Genomic DNA, 13,170 nt, shown 5'->3' with positions numbered 1-13,170 from the left:
GTATGGCCAGGTATATACAACACCCAGAATTACTCTCTTACTTCTCCACTGTGAGTTTTATCTTCACACACACACACACACACACACACACACACACACACACACACACACACACACACCTGTATATATATATATATATATATATATATATATATATATATATATATATATATATATATATATATATATATTATTCTGGGAATAGGAGACAATACTTCCCACGTATTCCCTGCGTGTCGTAGAAGGCGACTAAAATGTGTGTGTGTGTGTGTGTGTGTGTGTGTTGGGGGGGGGGGGGGGGGGGGCGCCGGAAATCGTCCCCTCCTGTTTTACTTTTCCAAAAGAAGGAAAAGAGAAGGGAGCCACGTGAGGATTTTTTTCCCTCTAAGACTCAGTCATCTGTTCTTGGCGCTACCTCGCTAGCGCGGAAAGTGGCTTGATACTTAACATTTTCCGTTTTTATGTGGTTTTTCCAGCATCTTGTGTACACTTGTTAATTTACTTTCTGCATATTTTCCAATACTTGATCGCCGTTTCACGCGCTAGCAAGGTAGCGCCAAGAAAAGACAAAGACAGGCCACGATCGCTCACATTCACTCTCTAGCTGTCATGTGTAATGCACCGAAACCACAGCTCTCTATCGACATCCGGGCCCCACAGACCTTTCTATGGTTTACCCCAGAAGCTTTACATGACTTGGTTCAGTCCACTGACAGCATATCGACCGTATTGTACTACCTCGTTCCAATTCACTTTATCCCGTGCACGCCTTTCACCCTCCTGTATGTTCAGGTCCCTCTCTTTCAATTCTTTTTTCACTTCATCCTTCCATCTCCAGTTTGGTCTCCCGCTTCTCCTTGTTCCCTCCACTTCTGACACATATATCCTCTTTGTAAACCTTTCCTTATCCACTCTCTCCATGTGTCAAAACCATTTCAACACACACACACACACACACACACACACACACACACACACACATATATATATATATATATATATATATATATATATATATATATATATATATATATATATATATATTTTTTTTTTTTTTTTTTCTTTTTTGCTTTGTCGCTGTCTCCCGCGTTTGCGAGGTAGCGCAAGGAAACAGACGAAAGAAATGGCCCAACCCACCCCCATACACATGTATATACATACGTCCACACACGCAAATATACATACCTACATAGCTTTCCATGGTTTACCCCAGACGCTTCACATGCCTTGATTCAATCCACTGACAGCACGTCAACCCCGGTATACCACATCGCTCCAATTCACTCTATTCCTTGCCCTCCTTTCACCCTCCTGCATGTTCAGGCCCCGATCACACAAAATCTTGTAAGGAACCTGCGTGTTCATTGTGTGTGTGTATAGAAATTAGTATGCTTAGGTAGGGGACGTGGTGACCTGGGAGATCCCGCGATTCCTCGGCCGCTCCCACGTGTACCTGGGATCATCCCACACACCTCAAGTCACGTGACCAAGACTATAGCAGCGCATGTCTAAATCGACCGCTAATCATTCTTTAGGTCCTATTGTCAAATGACCCGGGGTCAGCCATGAGGTCATGCCTAGGAAAGGTCGGCCATCCATCCTGGATGTCATTAGAGATGCAGGGCTGGGTCGTTAGACAGTATGAGCGCCGGACCTTAGGCCTCCTTCAGCCAATCACGTTGGGATGAGGGCGTGACAATCAGTCTCTTGGCCAATCAAGTGTAATCTTGGTCATTCCTACCTATCGTAGCTTGTCAAGGCGTGGCTGGCCGCTCCCCTCTGGCTGTCCCTTCAGATATCAAGATGACAGTCCAGCAGCTGACTCCTCCAGCAGTCACAACCCAGCAGAGGTAATGTACGCTTTCCTTGTCTCGAGCCCCGGAGCCACCGCTGCCCTAGACTGTGAGATGTTATACTGTGTCACGTCAGGTCTGAGTGTCAAGGTAATGTAAGCTTTCCTTGTCTCGAGTCCCGTAACCACCGCTGCCCTAGACTGTGAGATGTTATACTGTGTCACGTCAGGTCTGAGTGTCAAGGTAATGTAAGCTTTCCTTGTCTCGAGTCCCGTAACCACCGCTGCTCTACACTGTAAGATTAACGTTATACTGTATCACGTCAGGTCTGAGTGTCATAATGTATCATAGCTTGTCAGAAAGTTGCCTAACGAATAATTGTCTTGTATCATGCAGGTATAGTCAACTGGTCATAACGGAAAGCGATCCGGTCTGAAATCTTACCAGGAATGTAGAATGTGGAGCAGTGAATGTTAAGTGTTAACGAAAGTGTCTGTACCAGATTAATGTGCATTGTTATCTTGTACTTTTATTTCTTGTATTATATGTAGATTGAACACTGGTGTTTGCTTTCATCCCATAACGTTAAGATAGCGTTATCCAGTGTGCGTAACAAATATATATATATATATATATATATATATATATATATATATATATATATATATATATATATATATATATATATATAACCTCAACCTTTTCCACTTGACTATTACCAAAAAGGAAAAAAAGGAAAGCTCAATTCGCTGATGAGCGTCCGTAAGAATCATTGTGAGGGAAGCGTAATTGTTAGAGTCACTGACCGACTATAACAATGTACATTTGGCAAGAACATGTGTGTGTGTCTCACACTAACAGGTGTTCTGGGGTCATGCCACCGCAAGAGCTGCCCTCAACCCAACATGAGAGAGAGAGAGAGAGAGAGAGAGAGAGAGAGAGAGAGAGAGAGAGAGAGAGAGAGAGAGAGAGAGAGAGAGAATAGCGCCTAAGAACAAAACAAAAGTTATAAAACTGTAAACCCCCAGACAGATCCCGACCTGCAGAAGGTACCGAGTATAGGAGGTTAATTAAAGATAACAGTGACAGACGGAGCGTGATAGAAATACGAGACAATGGGTAATTAAGAGTAAATGTGAGAGGTGACACAGAGGCACAATGGATGAAGCGAAAACAAAACCAGTGGGAGGCTCCGGCGTGAGTAAGACGGGGAGAATGTTGAATGTCAGGGGACGTGAGTCAGGGAGACGGCCTCTACCAGCCCACCTGCCTGCACCACATCAAGGACTCGGCTCATCCAGAGGGAAATTAACTGCAGGAATCTGTATGTGTGAGGCACTTGGCTGCTGACACTGTACATCTACCCTGTGGCCAGCGTCCCAGCTGGAGAAGGACTGCTCCGGCCGGAGTCAAACCGTGTGCTGGCAAATATTAAGAGTAACATGTAACTGATAGAGAGACATATCCAGCAAACCTTTCACGTGGTACGGAAGGCTACACCTGGAATATGCTCCTCACGTTTGGTTACCGAGTCTCATGGAAGCATAAAGAGCTCACCGAGAAGGTCCAGAGGAAGGCAACAAAAGATGGGACCAGAATCAAGCCAGCTGAGCTACAGTGAGAGGCTTCAAGCTGGTGTAAATATTTCCCCCATGGAGGAGATAAGAGCGAGGAGCTGACCTGGTCAGGACAGCGATGGTATTCCAGACAATCTGATAACGTTAATAAACAAGTGTCCTCACATGACTGCACACACACAACAACCACAGGCCGTGCTATGGAATTCAGTAATAAACTAATCATGAAAGATAAGAATACAAGATCAATGTAATATCTGAAGTGATAAAACTAGCGACTGATGACACGTACGAAATATCAAAAAAGGCTCTATGATAACGAAGAAGGTTCAAGACACACACACACACACACACACACACACACAGTGCAAAACATACACAATTTACCGTTTTTCCTTTCCTCTTTCATATGGGTATCTCAAACAAAATGTATACACACTTTGAATGATCATTAATACAATGTCAATTACACTACATCCAAGATTCATCATTCACAATCAAGAAGAGAGACGTGTCATTATTTTGAGGTGTCGTCTGTGTTCAAACCGATAGCCATTCTGGTCCAGACACTGACGACAACACAGTTCCGTACAGTTACAAACAACATTAAGCAGAGTTCATCTGGGATTTGCTCACATTCTCTTTCAATGGCTGCTTTTATCTCAACGACTGTTGTCGGGTTTGTGCGATGAAACATTATCTTTCAGGTGTCGCCATGAGACATAATCCACTGGGGACGAGGTCTTGGTGAAGGACGGGTGGGTATTCACTGCTACATCTTCGCCTTATCATATGTTCGGCAGATTTTCATCAAGACAGACCCACGCATCACGATGGTAGGAGGGAGGTGTTCCGTCTTGAATTATAAATATTGGACGTAGGTTAATTGAAAATGTATTCATAAAAATACAAAGTGTGTATACATTTTCTGAGACACCCTTGTATGTGTGTGTGAGGCACCTGGTAGATTACATCGTCCCTAACACGTCGCCAGAATGCCGCACTCAGTTCGTGGTGAATGATACAAACTGTCTGCTGGCAAATATGGAACAAGAAATAATTAGCAAGTTGATCATGTCCTTCATAAGGACAAGAATATGCTGGCTCAGGTTTGGTCACTGCTCCTAATGGAGCGCAAGGAGATAATAGAGAAGGTCCAGAGGAGAGCAAGGAAGGATGGTCCCAGAATTAAGAAAGCTGAGTCACAGGGAGAGGCTATATAGTCTTTAAATTCGCCCAGCATGAAAGAGGAAAGGTTTCGGGTTGCCTGATTACCAGACTTAAGTTTGTAACTCAGGGTTATGTTGTAGACGGCGAACAGCTCCTCGAAAGATGCAAGTTTAGAAGAACCAGAAGACATAACAAGAAATTACAGAAGAAACTTGTAAGAAAAGATGTCAAGAAATACTTCTGTCGTGGTAGATGAATCTAATAAACTGATTGAAGACGTAATGAGTCTGGACAGCACACGTGAGCATCTTGTTTTATGTTGGTACACTAGGTTCAAGATTTGGCGACCTAAGATGGTAAAACTCTCTCCCTATACGGGAAAAATTGGTGAAGACACACACACACAGACACACACACACACACACACACACATACACACACACACACTCACACACACACACACACACACACATTCCTGCTGGTTATTTCCTGCCAGCTCTGCTGTTCATATCGAGGCCGTTTCTTCCCGTGTTCTACCTTCACTACTTAACATTTATTTGGGATAAATCATTTAGTATTCTGTTAACGTCTTTTCTGGATAAGTTATTGGCTTCTAAGACCTTCTCCCATTCCATCTCACTGGTGTGGGGGCTAATGCGTCCTCTGTGTGTGTGTGTGTGTGTGTGTGTGTGTGTGTGTGTGTGTGTGTGTGTGTGTGTGTGTGTGCCTGCGGAGCTGTACGGACCACTAACCTCAGCCTGAGGCGGACAGAGGACCAGTAAGTGGCCATAAAGAAGTGAGGGAGGCGGGGTGTGGGCGCGGGTGTGGTGGTGGAGCCACACCCACCCCAACCCCTGGCGATAACCACTCGCTAATGGAACTATTTAGACCCTAATGGCTGTTTATGCTAATGGGGGCCGGGGCACGGGTGACCCGTGGTTCCCTCTGTCTTACAGGGGTCCAAGTCGCCTTACCTGACACTGATAGTGATGACCCCTGACACTGATAGTGATGATCCTGACACTGATAGTGATGATCCTGACACTGATAGTGATGATTCTGACACTGATAGTGATGATCCTGACAGTGATAGTGATGATCCTGACAGTGATAGTGATGATCTTGACACTGATAGTGATGATCCTGACACTGATAGTGATGACCCTGACACTGATAGTGATGACCCTGACAGTGATAATGATGACCCTGCCAGTTTAACTGATGACCTTACCACTGAATGATGATTCTACCACTCTAACTGATGACCCTGCCACCGACATTCGTGACCCTGCCACTGATAGTGATGACCCTGCCACTGATAGTGATGATCCTACCACTCTAACTGAAGACCCTGCCACTGATAGTCGTGACCCTGCCAGTGATAATGGTGGCCCTGCCAGACAGTAATGACCCTACCACTCTTAACTGATGACCCTGCCACCGACATTCGTGACCCTGCCACTGATAGTGATGATCCTACCACTCTAACTGAAGACCCTGCCACTGATAGTCGTGACCCTGCCAGTGATAATGGTGGCCCTGCCAGATAGTAATGACCCTACCACTCAACTGATGACCCTGCCACCGACATTCGTGACCCTGCCACTGATAGTGATGATCCTACCACTCTAACTGAAGACCCTGCCACTGATAGTCGTGACCCTGCCAGTGATAATGGTGGCCCTGCCAGACAGTAATGACCCTACCACTCTTAACTGATGACCCTACCACCGACACTCGTGACCCTGCCGCTGATGGTGATGACCCTGCCACTGACAGTGACGACACTGCCACTCTAAGTGATGACCCTGCCACTGATAATGATGACCCTACCACTGACCCTGGCAATACTTTACGACAAGTTGTGTTCAGGTTTGGGAGAGTACCACCATCATGAGTGGCTGACCCCTCGGGGCCCGGCAGGACAGACCCTGGCGCGACTATAGGCGTGTGTGGCAGAGGTGCCCCACTCGCTCCATCATGGCTGACCTCAGCTAGCGGGAGGTACCGTGATGATGACGTCTGCTGTGATGATGACGTCTGCCCCACACACACACATGAGAGGCACCAACACCACCATGACCGACCGACCATAACAGAAGGACATGTGACCTTAAAAGTAGGGGGCGACCTTGGCACCAGTGATGGTACCACCATTATACATGACCTTACGACTACTTGAGGTTTATGTTGGCAATGATGTTAATGACCTTACAACAGCCATGGTTCACGGTGGCTCTTGTGGAGGTAAGGTTAGAACAGATGACCTTAACACCGGTATGTGCCTTGTACTATCATCATGGGTAGTCCTAACACTAACACACCTTGTACTACCATGGGTCGTCCTAACACTAACCTTGTACTATCATGGGTCGTCCTAACACTAACACACCTTGTACTACCATGGGTAGTCCTAACACTAACACACCTTGTACTACCATGGGTAGTCCTAACACTAACACACCTTGTACTATCATGGGTCGTCCTAACACTAACACACCTTGTACTATCATGGGCTGTCCTAACACTAACACACCTTGTACTATCATGGGCTGTCCTAACACTAACACACCTTGTACTATCATGGGCTGTCCTAACACTAACACACCTTGTACTATCATGGGTAGTCCTAACACTAACACACCTTGTACTATCATGGGTCGTCCTAACACTAACACACCTTGTACTATCATGGGCTGTCCTAACACTAACACACCTTGTACTATCATGGGTCGTCCTAACACTAACACACCTTGTACTATCATGGGCTGTCCTAACACTAACACACCTTGTACTATCATGGGTCGTCCTAACACTAACACACCTTGTACTATCATGGGTCGTCCTAACACTAACACACCTTGTACTATCATGGGTCGTCCTAACACTAACACACCTTGTACTATCTTGGGTTGTCCTAACACTAACACACCTTGTACTATCATGGGCTGTCCTAACACTAACACACCTTGTACTATCATGGGCTGTCCTAACACTAACACACCTTGTACTATCATGGGTCGTCCTAACACTAACACATCTTGTACTATCATGGGTCGTCCTAACACTAACACACCTTGTACTATCATGGGTCGTCCTAACACTAACACACCTTGTACTATCATGGGTCGTCCTAACACTAACACACCTTGTACTATCATGGGTAGTCCTAACACTAACACACCTTGTACTATCATGGGCTGTCCTAACACTAACACACCTTGTACTATCATGGGTCGTCCTAACACTAACACACCTTGTACTATCATGGGTCGTCCTAACACTAACACACCTTGTACTATCATGGGTCGTCCTAACACTAACACATCTTGTACTATCATGGGTCGTCCTAACACTAACACACCTTGTACTATCATGGGCTGTCCTAACACTAACACACCTTGTACTATCATGGGTCGTCCTAACACTAACACACCTTGTACTATCATGGGTAGTCCTAACACTAACACACCTTGTACTATCATGGGTAGTCCTAGCACTAACACACCTTGTACTATCATGGGTTGTCCTAACACTAACACATCTTGTACTATCATGGGCTGTCCTAACACTAACACACCTTGTACTATCATGGGTCGTCCTAACACTAACACACCTTGTACTATCATGGGTCGTCCTAACACTAACACACCTTGTACTATCATGGGTTGTCCTAACACTAACACACCTTGTACTATCATGGGTAGTCCTAACACTAACACACCTTGTACTATCATGGGTAGTCCTAACACTAACATGGGTAGTCCAGACACTGGTGCCAGTGAATCTGGCATCACTGTGAGTGACCTTAAATATCCCAGTGCGGTAAATGATAACTGCACGACCGTCCTGGAAAGTCCAGACATCATGCTTGTTTACCTCCAGCAGGAAGACGCTGGTAAGGATGACAAGGCTGCCTGCTGTCCACCAAACCACGTCAGCATGACACACTGACCCAACACGTACAGACAGACACCCACAGGGATGTGAAGTACGGTGACGTATATACTATGTTGGACCCCACCCTGCTCAGACCCACCCACGAGGAACTAACACTAAGGTTACGTACCTAACCTGACGTGCACATAACCTGGAACATTAAGGATAGAGGAGGGGACATCTAGGTCCTGGCCTGACGTGCACATAACCTGGAACATTAAGGGTAGAGGAGGGTACATCTAGGTCCTGGCCTGACGTGCACATAACCTGGAACATTAAGGAGAGAGGAGGGTACATCTAGGTCCTGGCCTGACGTGCACATAACCTGGAACATTAAGGAGAGAGGAGGGTACATCTAGGTCCTGGCCTGACGTGCACATAACCTGGAACATTAAGGATAGAGGAGGGTACATCTAGGTCCTGGCCTGACGTGCACATAACCTGGAACATTAAGGATAGAGGAGGGTACATCTAGGTCCTGGCCTGACGTGAGGAAGTGAGGAGTGAGGCGTGAGACGTAAATCATATCCACACAGGAATGTCACATTCCTCCACTGTATACTGCGCTGTGCATGGGACCTTAACCTCCATCACCCACACCAACACGCACCACAGCTCACTCTCCACACCAGCTGTGGTGTGAGAGGACCTGCTCGGCACGACGCGTGGGGCTGAGGCAGAGGTGGTGGATAAGTCAGCTCCTCTGGTAAACCAGGTTCCTCATGCCACTGATGAATCACCCGAGGTAATCATTACCACTACGGCTAACCTAACACTCACAGCTGCCGCCACCACACACACACACACACACACACACACACACACACACACACACACACACACACAGATGACGCAAAAGTTATGAAAAGATAGGAAAACCGAGGGAGGATTGGCTCAGCTTACAAGGAAACCTAAACAGTTGGTCTGATATATGACTGATGACATTCAACCCGAGCACATGTGAAGTAATGTGGATGAGACAAAGTGACACAAGTCCTTCAAGTAAATATCATCATCAGAAAATAAAGTGTGTCAGGGAGAGACTTGGGCGCTCGATATCGTCTCGAACATACCGCCAGACTCCCACCTCAGGAGAATGGTGAAGGAGACCTACTGTCTGCTGGTAAATATTACAATGGTTCTTTAATATATGAAAAAGGAAACAGTCAGCAAGCTGTTCATATCCTACATGAGGCCATAACTAAAACAGACTCTTCATGTTTGGTCACGGCACCTAAAGAAACACATAAAGCTAACAGAGAAGGTCCAGAAGAGGGCAACAAAGATGGTACCAGAATGACGAGAAACGAGTTACAGGAAAAGGCTTGGAAGCCTTTAATTTGCCCTCCATGGACGAGAGAAGAAAAGATTGTAACCTGATCATAACATTTAACATCTGAATATGACTGACGACACAGACGGTCAACAGTTCTAAAGATGTATGAACAGAACACCCAGAGAACAATGCTTGATGTTAAGGAAAAAAATGGTTAAAGGGATGTAAAGAAGTACTTTGATAAGATAGGGATATCTGATGGGTAAACGAGGATGTGGTATATATGGTCAACATACAAAATTATAAAAAATGGGTGTTAGACAGAGGAGACTGTCCAATTGACGGGGCTCCCATGAGTGTACAACTCCCTCCCCGTACACCACAAACAGCTATCACCGAAACGTACACGATCACACACCTGCAGACATCATGAAGACTCAGTAATGAGATAAGATGTCACCTGTTCACCTGTTGTGTTCAGAGGCATCCATGACATGAAAGATGGGAAGATAAGACAAGGGAAGAGGATAACTGACCCTTGTAATAACATCAGCCCAACGTCTCAAGGATACACTGGCAGACGTCCCGCCAGTGATGAGGATGGCACTAAGTGAAAAGAGGTCTCGAACGAGCGGAAGGAGGTCTCGTAAGAGTGGAAGGAGGTCTCGTAAGAGTGGAAGGAGGTCTCGAACGAGTGAAAGGAGGTCTTGAAAGAGTGGAAGGGGGTCTCGAACGAGTGGAAGGGGGTCTCGAACAAGTGGAAGGGGGTCTCGAACGAGTGAAAGGTCTCGAACGAGTGGAAGGAGGTCTCGAAATGAGTATTATCTCGCAGGAAACAACCAGCAAGAATCCGTGTGTGTGTGAAGGAGTATGAAAGATCTGCAGAGTGATGTAGGCAATATCATGATCCTCTCAATTATCATAATGAACCTGAGTAAATACGCGATGAAGAAACCATCAGGCTGGTGCCTGACGCATACGTCAAGATGCGTTCCTCAGAGACGTTCCCTGGTGATACTGAGGCAGCTCACTCAAACACACCCACACTCTGGCTGCCGCTGGTGGTATTTGGAGTCTCCTACTGACAGGGAGTCACGGAGACACAAGTTCTTGGAATGTACACAAGGAAAGTGTCCAGCACGGACATGTCAGAGTGATCACATCAGGAGGTGAGGGACTTCAACACTATCCTCACCAGACCAAAGCTTGAGAGACAGCACCATGCACAATCACAATATCATGTACGATACACCAACCGGACACAACATGGCCATGTAACGCTTCAGTCTGGAAAACTGAGCGACAGGGGACATAAAAAGAACAGTCGAGGAAATTACACGGAACTAAATCATTTTTAACGTAACATTATTTTGTGAATGGCGTATAGAAGTGGCCAGCTGCGTAGCATGTATAACCAACACATGAGTACCTTTATCATCTAGTACCGAGCAAAGGGTGGAGTAGGAAGGTTGGTGTAATGTAAGAAGGTAAAAGGTGAACTTGAACGAACATAGTAACAATCTGGAGGAGATAACAGCGACACCTCCAGCCTGCCAGCACTTGAACGGCGTCAGAAACCAACAAACGACTACAGCAAGATACGCAACAACTGACAAAGAAATCTCTGAAAAGAATATTGTGGACAAGGCAGGAGGCAACCCAGAACTTCTTCACACGATCATCAGGAGTAAACTGGTAGTTAAAGAGTAGCTAATAAGCCTGAGGGATTCAGAGGGGAGAGTCGTGGAGGAGGATGCGAGGACTGGATGACTGACTGACTCGTGTGAGCGTGTTCACTACACCCACAACACCAGTGACATGGAGCGGGGGAGGAGGAGGAGGTTTGGGGAGGCACTGAGAGGCCACGAGGAAACACAAGAGTTAATAACGGGTCTTGACAAATACCTCCAGACTTGCTGACGTTAAATGCTGACACACCACCTGAAACGTTGTTCAAGTTATTGCTGGAAGGTACAGTGCTGACACACCTGACACACCACCTGAAACGTTGTTCAAGACATTACAAGATGGTATAGTGCAGAGGCAGTGAGCGGGAGAGGGGACACGTCATCCCTGTCAATATGGAAGGTGGGCGGGAGGAGGCACCGTAACACAATGTGGAAGGTGGCCGGGAGGAGGCACCGTAACACAATATGGAAGGTGGGCGGGAGGAGGCACCGCAACACAGACCCACCTCCCTGAGATGTGTGGCCTGTGAGGTGCGTGCCAATCTGAGGGTCGACGGATGGTTGCTTGCTGAGGATAAACTCATAACAATGGAAAAAGATCCGAAGTTGGTCTGATAAAAGGATGATAAGGAAACTAAGTCCGAGAATATGTACAGTGATGAGGATGGGACGAAGTGAAAGGAGGTCTCGAACGAGTGAAAGGTGGTCTCGATGTGAGTATTATCTCGCAAGAAATAACCTGCATGAATCTGTGTGTGAGAGGGACTTGGGAGGGGAGTCGACATGGTTCCTAACCTGTCACCACACTCTCGCCTTAGAAGATGGAGTTCAGGAGACCGACAGTCTGCTGGCAATGTACTGGAATTTCATTCTAGTTCACAGATAAGGAAATGTTTAGCAAGCTGTTCATATCCTGCATAAGGTCAATACCAGAATATGCTCCTCAAGTTTGGTCACCGCCCATAAACACCAAGAGCTAATATAGAAGGTCTAAAGGAGGGCAACAAAGATGGTGCCAGAGTTAAGAGAGAAGAGTTACAGGGAACGGCTAGAGGCCTTAAATTTCCCAATATGGAAAAGGAAAGAGTTGGGGGTGATGTGAGCATAACCTTTAAGTTTTCGAACCAGACTGATGATGTACACAGTGAACATTTCTTGGAAAGCGTTGGAGCACAGCTGCCAGAGGCTATAACATGATAGGAAGCAAGGAACTTGTTGTATACAGATGTGACGTAGTACAGGCCAAGTGTGGTGGTGTAAAGGAAGAGACTGAATGAGGACATATCAAATATGTGCAACATTTGTATGATAATAAAGACGATTCTACAGATGGGGAGGACCCATGAGTGTAATACTCCCTCCTCGTACAGCACAGATAGGTAAATAACACGTACAAACAAACATATGTACACGTACAATTAAACACAAACAAACACACTTTAACTAACATAAACAAAAACATGCACATATCACCCCCCCCCCCCCCCCCCCACACACACACACAAGCATACACACTTACGAGCAAGGCACAAATAATCACACACTTCCATGCATAAAATACTCGTTCATGCAATATATTTATAATAACCCGCATGGCATGAAGCTAACCTTGAAGGGAGGAGGAATGTTTAGCACGTCGCAAGGCGCAGTTCACATACAGAAAACTCTCACCTTACTGACCGACAGCTGGCAACACTTGTGTTTTCTTCTCACCTCCTCATGACATG

Source organism: Panulirus ornatus, chromosome 46 (assembly GCF_036320965.1).
Source record: "Panulirus ornatus isolate Po-2019 chromosome 46, ASM3632096v1, whole genome shotgun sequence".
In the NCBI taxonomy this organism is placed as follows: Eukaryota; Metazoa; Arthropoda; class Malacostraca; order Decapoda; family Palinuridae; genus Panulirus; species Panulirus ornatus.
Note: the sequence above shows the minus strand (reverse complement) of the source record.